Genomic DNA, 9,083 nt, shown 5'->3' with positions numbered 1-9,083 from the left:
GCCTTCCTGAAGACTGGCAGGCAGGAACTCTCTGCTGGGGATTCGAGAGAGTGGGGAAATTCCACTGTCCTCCCTGCCACCATCCTTCCCCCGCCCCAACTGCATCAGCACTGATGGATTTCTGAGAGCAACATAGTGCCTCCCAGTGGACACTGGAGCCTCCTGCCCCCTGTGACCAGCAGGAGCACCTCCACTAGGACTAGTCAGCCCAAGCATCAGTGCTCAGGCCCCTGCCCCAGAAGACAGGCACAAATCCCTCACATTCACCAAGAATGTGAATGTGAATTCACTCATTCGTCATAGAGTGCTGCAAAGCTCCAGCTCTAGAGGAAATAGTATCTGGCTGCTTCTGCTCCTTTTCCTTCTCCTTCTCCTTCTCCTTCTCCTTCTCCTCCTTCTCCTTCTTCTCCTTCTCTTGGATCTATCTTCTTTTAACAAGTGAACCAAAACACATTTGGTTAAAACTTGCCACACACTAGACAAGGTCAAACCATCCACCACTGCAGGAAAAAGAAACTGCAGAGGACTGACCTAAGGGTAGGAGCAGCCAAAACATAAAAGCAGAGTGTATATAGGACCCTCTCTTTGGGGGGGATCCTCTTCTTAATATAGCTATTACTTTCAGGAGCAGAAATATAACAGGCTTTCTTAACAATCACACAAAAAAAGGGTAACCTAGACAAAATGACAAGATGGAGGAACTCACCCCAAAAGAAGAACAGGAAGAAGTAATGGCCAAGAATTTAATCAATACAGATAAGTAAGTTGTCTCAACCAGAATTTTTTTTCTTCCAAGATTTTATTTAAATTCAAGTTAGTTAACATATAATGTAGCATTTATTTTAGGAATAGATTTTAGTGATTCATCACTTACATATAACACCCAGTGTTCATCATAACAAGTGTCCTCCTTAATGCCTATTGCCCATCTATTCCATTCCACACCCACCTCCCCTGCAGCAACCATCAGTTTGTTCTTCTATAGGTAAGGAGCTCTTATGGTTTGCCTCCCTCTAGTTTTATCTTGTTTTATTTTTCTTTCCCTTCCCCTATGTTCATCTGTTTTGTTTCTTAAATTCCATATATGAATGGAACCATATGGTATTTGTCTTTCTCTAACTTATTTCACTTGGGATAATACCCTCTAGTTCCATCCATGTTTTTGCAAATGGCAAGATTTCATTCTCTTTTGTAGCTGAGCAATATTGCAATAGATATATGATATATAGATCACCACATCTTTATCCACTCCTCAGTTGATGGGCATTTGGGCTCTTTTCATAATTTGGCTATTGCTGGCAGTGCTGCTATAAGCATTGGGGTACATGTGCCGCCTTCAAATAAGCATTTTTGGTGGGAATGTGAAATGGTGCAGCCACTCTGGAAAACTGTGTGGAGGTTCCTCAAAGAGTTAAAAATAGACCTGCTCTACGACCCAGCAATTGCACTGTTGGGGATTTACCCCAAAGATACAGATGCAGTGAAACGCCAGGACACCTGCACCCCGATGTTTCTAGCAGCAATGTCCACAATAGCCAAACTGTGGAAGGAGCCTCGGTGCCCATCGAAAGATGAATGGATAAAGAAGATGTGGTCTATGTATCCAATGGAATATTCCTCAGCCATTAGAAACGACAAATACCCACCATTTGCTTCGACGTGGATGGAACTGGAGGGTATTATGCTGAGTGAAGTAAGTCAATCGGAGAAGGACACACATTCTATGGTCTCATTCATGTGGGGAATATAAATAATAGTGAAAGGGAATAGGAGGGATGGGAGAAGAAATGGGTAGGAAATATCAGAAAGGGAGACAGAACATAAAGACTCCTGACTCTGGGAAACGAACTAGGGGTGGGGGAAGGGGAGGAGGGCGGGGGGTGGGGGTGAATGGGTGGCGGGCACTGAGGGGGGCACTTGACGGGATGAGCGCTGGGTGTTATTCTGTATGTTGGCAAATTGAACACCAATAAAAAATAAATTTATTATTAAAAACAAAAACAAAAAAACAAATAAGCATTTTTGTATCCTTTGAATAAATACCTAGTAGTGTGATTGCTTCATCTTATTTTTAACTTTCTGAGGAACCTCCACACTGTTTTCCAGAGTGGCTGCTCATTTTGTATTCCCACCAACAGTGCAAGAGGGTTCCCCTTTCTCCACATCCTTGCCAACATCTGTTGTTTCTGAGTTGTTGATTTTGGCCATTCTGCCCGGTGTGAGGTGGTGTCTCATTGTGGTTTTGATTTGTACCTAATCATTTTCTAAATTGGTTGTGCCATTTTGCACTTCCACCAGCATCACATGAGAGTTCCAAGTATTCCATATCCTTGACACACCTGTTTTAGTCATTTATTATAATCTCTCCATTTTCATGAATGTGAAATGGTATTACATGGTGTTTTTTAAACTTAATTTCCCTGATTACTAATGTTGTTAAACTTTTTTTCATATACTTTTTGGTTATGTATACATTTTACTTGACCATAGATGCTGGATCTGTTTTTCAATTCTTTATACTGTTTCATTGATCCATATGTCTATTCATATGCCCAGGCCACACATTCTTTTGTTTTAATGAGTGAAAACATTTATTTTTTTATTTAAATTTTACTTAGTTAATGTACAGTGCAATATTGGTTTCTGGGTACATTTCAGGGATTCATCACTTACCTACAACATCCAGTGCTCATCAAAAGTATCCTTTATAATATCCATCACCCAACTAGCCAACCCCCCACACTCTTCCCTTCATCAACTCTCATTTTGTTCTCCATTGTTAAGAGTTTCTTATGGCTTGTTTTCCTCTCTCCTTTTTTATTTTTCTTTTCTCCATTCCATGTGTTTTCTTTCTTAAATTTCACATATGAGTGAAATCATATGGTAATTGTCTTTCTCTGACTGACATTTCACTTAGCATAATACCCTCTAGTTCCATCCTTGTCCTTGCCAAGTCATACATTCTGGCATTCTGATGCCAAGTCACACATTCTTTATTTTTTTTTTGTAATCCATGTGAATTATTTTAATAGTTACTTTAAGATAGTTCATAGCACTATACAAAAAGCAAGATCATGTACATTAAAGCTTACGGCAGGATTGTATGTATGAATGAGATCCACAAACAATAAATTTATTTTTTATTTTTTATTTTTTTATAAATTAATTTTTTATTGGTTTTCAATTTGCCAACATATAGAATAACACCCAGTGCTCATCCCATCAAGTGCCCACCTCAGTGCTCGTTACCCAGTCACCCCAACCCCCGCCCACCTCCCCTTCCACCACCCCTAGTTCGTTTCCCAGAGTTAGGAGTCTTTCATGTTCTGTCTCCCTTTATGATATTTCCCACTCATTTTTTCTCCTTTCCCCTTTATTCCCTTTCACTATTTTTTATATTCCCCAAATGAATGAGACCATATAATGCAAACAATAAATTTAAATCATCTATTCTCACTTGATTCCTAATCATACTACAGAGAACAATGCAATACTAAAATATGTCATCTTCAGTAAATTAATCTTCACTTAGAAAATCTGACTATTTAACAAGTAAAAAATATATTTAGAATTTTCCTTCAAAAATACAAACTATGAAAATTTTAAGAATTTTTAGAATAGGAACTACATAAGTCAATGCTAAAGAAAATTCTACTTTCAGATAATGTGCATCTTAAAATGTTATGAAAAATATTATTTATTCTGTAAACAATGTCAGTAAAAGCATACCTGAGTTCCTCTAAAACCACTAGTTTTAGTTACCCAATTGCCATTTTGATAACATTAATGAGAAAACATTCAAAATTTAACACTGCAATCACCTGTCAAATAATTAGGACAGAACAAATGTTCCATATGTATTAAGTTGAACATCATCTATAAATCTCTTAAAACATAAGGTTCTTTCATTTATCTTTTGATAAATTAGACTTCACATTTAAGTCTTACTCTAATAATCTAAAACCATTTGGTAACATGTTCTTTAACTTCTAGTCCTGAAAACCCATTCTAATGTCTTTATCAGTAGTCAGTATAATCAAATAAAATTAGTGTTTTGTGGCCTTCATAGTTTATAGAACTCAACATATTTGAAGCTGAGATGAAGTGGTTCTATCTTTCCATTTGTTTATATGGTCTGAGATCACAGTTCAACACAGTGGACACATTTTCTCTGTTAAACCATAAGCTAATGCATTCCTCACAAAGTATATGCTGACATATGAGCAGAATTGGTTTTTGAAATTCAGCATGACATTTTGAACAAATATCATCCACATCTGAACACTGTCTCTTGCTAGCAGCTACTCCATAACTTGGTCACATAAAATATATTTGCAAAACCCAACAGTTTTCAGTTCTAAGATGTCCAAAAGAAGTTCAAAAGTTTTAGTATGAGGTAAGGTAAGCCAGCAGTATCCCAAGACTCCATCTAGTACATTACCAAACTCCTCATAGCTTATAAGATAATGAAACCAAACTAGTACCAAACAAGTTTGGTAATACTGACATGATTCTTCTAAAAGCATATACCAGTAATTCTTGGATTTAAAAGACATGATGAAAAAAGGCATCAACAAAATAAGGCATTTTGAACCCATGAAGAGAAATTTCGGAATGAAGTCTATAATTCCAACAATCCAAAATACTTTGCAAGAAGCTTGAATGGTCTAAGGTAGGATTTTTAAAGATTAAGCTGTAATAAAGTTACTGAGAATGAAAGGTATAATATAAAAGAATAGAAGATCCTGCTAATACCAGTAACCAAGCACACTGAATCTTTGAGCACCTTTCTCTTAGAAAAATCTGATTTACAATGCTTTTGTTTGCATACATAAAATTTGCGAGGAGCCCAATTCCAAGAGAAATTTCTGTTATGTGTTACATAACAAGTTTGACACCTAGAATCAAAATGTATGGGAGACTTTTGTACAATCACCTGAAGATATATCAGAATTCTGAGAAGGAGCTACCACCATGATCTCCAGACTCTGTGACAGTATCAGCAGGTTGCCTTGCTTCATGTGAGAGTGACCCCGAAAGCGACTATGTATACATCCATGGGTAAAGCTATGGACACCAGACCTTACATTTCTGGAGGTTGGATTTTCAGCACATTCTTTATGTATAGAGTTTATCTGGTTATGAACTTCTCCAGAATGAAGACAAACACCTTCTCCTGTCAATCTTGTATGGACACACTGGGAGGCTGAGGCATCCTCCACTGCAGTCCCTGGAAGGCTGTGCAGTTGGTTACAGTTGGCTTGCGTGAACTTTGAATACTTTTTCTGTGATCCAGATTTCTTTCCTTAAGGGCTATATCTCCTCTCATGATGATGAGTGAACAAGGTTCCCAACAGAGACTGCAGGAACACTGGGAGACACCGCTACCCGGAGGCCTTTCAGTCAAGGCCATTACCTACAAACCCCACTGGTGGCAACTCAGGCCCAGCCCAGTGGTGCTGGTGGCACATGAGTTCCCCAAGCCATAGATTCTTGATTGACAAACTTTTACAGTAAGTCTTGAAATCAGATAGTATGAGGCCCACACTTATATTATTTTCCAAGATTGTTTGGATTAGTCTAGATTCTTTGTATTTCCATATAAATTTTAATTTTTTTTTTTTTTTTTTTTTTATGATAGTCACAGAGAGAGAGAGAGAGAGGCAGAGACACAGGCAGAGGGAGAAGCAGGCTCCATGCACCAGGAGCCTGATGTGGGATTCGATCCCGGGTCTCCAGGATCGCGCCCTGGGCCAAAGGCAGGCGCTAAACCGCTGCGCCACCCCGGGATCCCTCCATATAAATTTTAAATTAGTCCTGTTAATTTCTCAAAAAAAAAAAAAAAACACAGCTGGATTCTTACTACAACTTCAAGGAATCAATAGATACATTTAATAGACTGATATATATTTTTAAATCGTGAGCTATCCAAAATGCAAACACTGTAAATCCCTTTTTTTGTTTAATTTTTTTGGATTATTTTATAATTTTCAGTATAAAAGTCTTGGCCATTTTTATTAAGTATATTACTAATACTTTACTATTTTTATGATGTGAATTTATTTAATTTCCAATTGTTTGATGACACTATACAGAAATAAAATTGATTTCTATATTGACCTTGTATTCTGTGGCATTGCTAAAGTCACTTAGTTCTACTGTATCAGATAGAGAAAATTCCACTCTATTCATAGTTTGTAGAGCGTTTTATCCTTAATGCACATTGAATTCTGCCAAATGCTTTCCCTTCATATATTGAGATTAGTAGTATGATTTTTTTCTCTTATATTCAGTTAATTTTAGTGAATTACATTCACTCACTTTATAATACTAAATAAATCTCTTGAAGAGGTGGGGCAAGATGGCAGAAGAGTAGGGTCCCCACGTCACCTGTCCCCACCAACTTACCTAGATAACATTCAAATCATCCTGAAAACCTATGAATTTGGTCTGAGATTTAAAGAGAGAATAGCTGGAATGCTACAGTGAGAAGAGTTTGGGCTTCTATGAAGTACAACTTGTTTTTGGCCACTCTGCCCTGAGCAAAATGACTAAAAGGAAAAACTCACCTCAAAAGAAAGAATCAAAAAAAAAAAATCAAAAAAAAAAAAAAGAAAGAAAGAAAGAAAGAAAGAAAGAAAGAAAGAAAGAAAGAATCAGAAACAGTACTCTCTCCCACAGAGTTACAAAATTTGGATTACAATTCAATGTCAGAAAGCCAATTCAGAAGCACTATTATAAAGCTACTGGTGGCTCTAGAAAAAAGCATAAAGGATTCAAGGGACATCATGACTGCAGAGTTTAGATCTAATCAGGCCAAAATTAAAAATCAATTAAATGAGATGCAATCCAAACTGGAGGTCCGAATGACAAGGGTAAATGAGGTAGAAGAATGAGTGAGTGACATAGAAGACAAGTTGATGACAAGGAAAGAAAATGAGGAAAAAAGAGAAAAACAATTAAAAGATCATGAGGATAGGTTAAAGGGAAAAAATGACAACCTCAGAAGGAAAAATCTACATTTAATTGGGGTGCTGAAAGGGACAGAGGTCCAGAAAGTGTATTTGAACAAATCATAGCTGAGAACCTCCATAACTTGGGAACAACTCTGAACATGAACGGGCTTAATGATCCCTTCAAAAGGCACAGGGTTTCAGACTAAATAAAAAAGCAAGACCCATCTATTTGTTGTCTACAAGAGACTTATTTTAGACCTAAGGACACCTACAGCCTGAAAATAATTTTTTTAATGTTTTTATTTATTTATGATAGTCACAGAGAGAGAGAGAGAGAGACAGAGACACAGGCAGAGGGAGAAACAGGCTCCATGCACCGGGAGCTCGACGCGGGATTTGATCCCGGGTCTCCAGGATCGCTCCCTGGGCCAAAGGCAGGCGCTAAACCACTGCGCCACCCAAGGATCCCAACAGCCTGAAAATAAAAGGCTGGAGAACCATTTGCCATTCAAATGGTCCTCAAAAGAAAGCAGGGGTATCCATCCTTATATCAGATAAGTTAAAGTTTATCCCAAAGACTGTAGTAAGAGATGAAGACAGACACTGTATCATATTTAAAGGATCAATCCAACAAGAGGACCTAACAATCATGAATATTTATGCCCCGATTGTGGAAGCTGCCAAGTATATCAATCAATTAATAACCAAAGTTAAGACATACTTAGATAATAATACACTTATACTTGGTGACTTGAATGTAGCACTTTTCTACAAACGACAGATATTCTAAGCACAACATTTCCAAAAAAAAACAAGAGCTTTAAATGATACACTGGACCAGATGGATTTCACAGATATTTACAGAACTTTACATCCAAATCTTCTTACAGAAGATTTACATCTTGAATACACATTCTTCTCAAGTGCATATGGAACTTTCTCCAGAATAGACCACATACTGGGTCACAAATCAGGTCTCAACCAATACCAAAAGATTGGGATCATCCGCTGCATATTTTCAGAACAAAATGCTTTGAAATTAGACTAAATCACAAGAAGAAGTTTGGAAGGATTTCAAACACGTGGAGGTTAAGGACCATCCTGATAAAAGATGAAATGGTCAACCAGGAAATTAGGGAAGATTAAAAGATTCATGGAAACCAATGAGAATGAAGATACAACCGTTCAAAATCTTTGGGATAGAGCAAATCAAAGCAAAGCAGTCCTGAGGGGGAAATATATCGCAATACAAGCATCCATCCAAAAACTGGAAAGAACTCAAATACCAAAGCAAACCTTGCACCTAAAGGAGCTAGAGAGAAAACAGCAAATAGATCCTACACCCAGCAGAAGAAGAGAGTTAATAAAGATTCGAGCAGAACTCAATGAAATAGAGACCAGAAAAACTGTGGAACAGATCAACAAAACCAGGAGGTGGTTCTTTAAAAGAATTAATAAGATAGAGAAAACATTAGCCAGCCTTATTAAAAAGAAGAGAGAAAAGACTCAAAATAATAAAATTATGAATGAGAAAGGAGAGATCACAAACAACGCCAAGGAAATACAAATGATCTTAAAAACTTATTAATGAGCTGCTTTACGCCAATAAATTAGGCAATCTAGAAGAAATGGACACATTTCTGGAAAACACAAACTACCAAAACTGGAACAGGAAGAAATAGAAAACCTGAACAGGCCACTAACCAGGGAGGACTTTGAAGCAGTCATCAAAAACCTCCCAAGACAAAAAGCCAGGGCCAGATGGCTTCCCAGGGGAATTCTATCAAACGTTTAAAGAAGAAACCATACCTATTCTACTAAAGCTGTTCAGAAAGATAGAAAGAGATGGAGTACTTCCAAACTCGTTCTATGAGGCCAGCATCACCTTAATTCCAAACCAAAGACCCCATGAAAATGGAAAATTATAAACCAATATCCTAATGAACATGGATGCAAAAATTCTCAACAAGATACTAGCCAATAGGATCCAACAACACATTAAGAAGATTATTCACCATGACCAAGTGGGATTTATCCCCGGGATGCAAGTCTGCTTCAATACTTGTAAAACAATCAATGTGACAGATCATTCCTACAAGAGAAAAAACAAGAACCATATGACCCTCT

The 9,083-nt window shown here is 37.4% G+C and overlaps 1 pseudogene; it reads right to left on the bottom strand.

The window, feature by feature from the left end:
* Nucleotides 1-4,079: 4,079 nt before the first annotated feature.
* Nucleotides 4,080-5,413, bottom strand: LOC121491807 (annotated as a pseudogene).
* Between the last annotated feature and the right edge of the window lie 3,670 nt (nt 5,414-9,083).

Source organism: Vulpes lagopus, chromosome 5 (genome assembly GCF_018345385.1).
Source record: "Vulpes lagopus strain Blue_001 chromosome 5, ASM1834538v1, whole genome shotgun sequence".
Classification (NCBI taxonomy): Eukaryota; Metazoa; Chordata; class Mammalia; order Carnivora; family Canidae; genus Vulpes; species Vulpes lagopus.
This window is presented reverse-complemented; position numbering and strand designations above follow the sequence as displayed.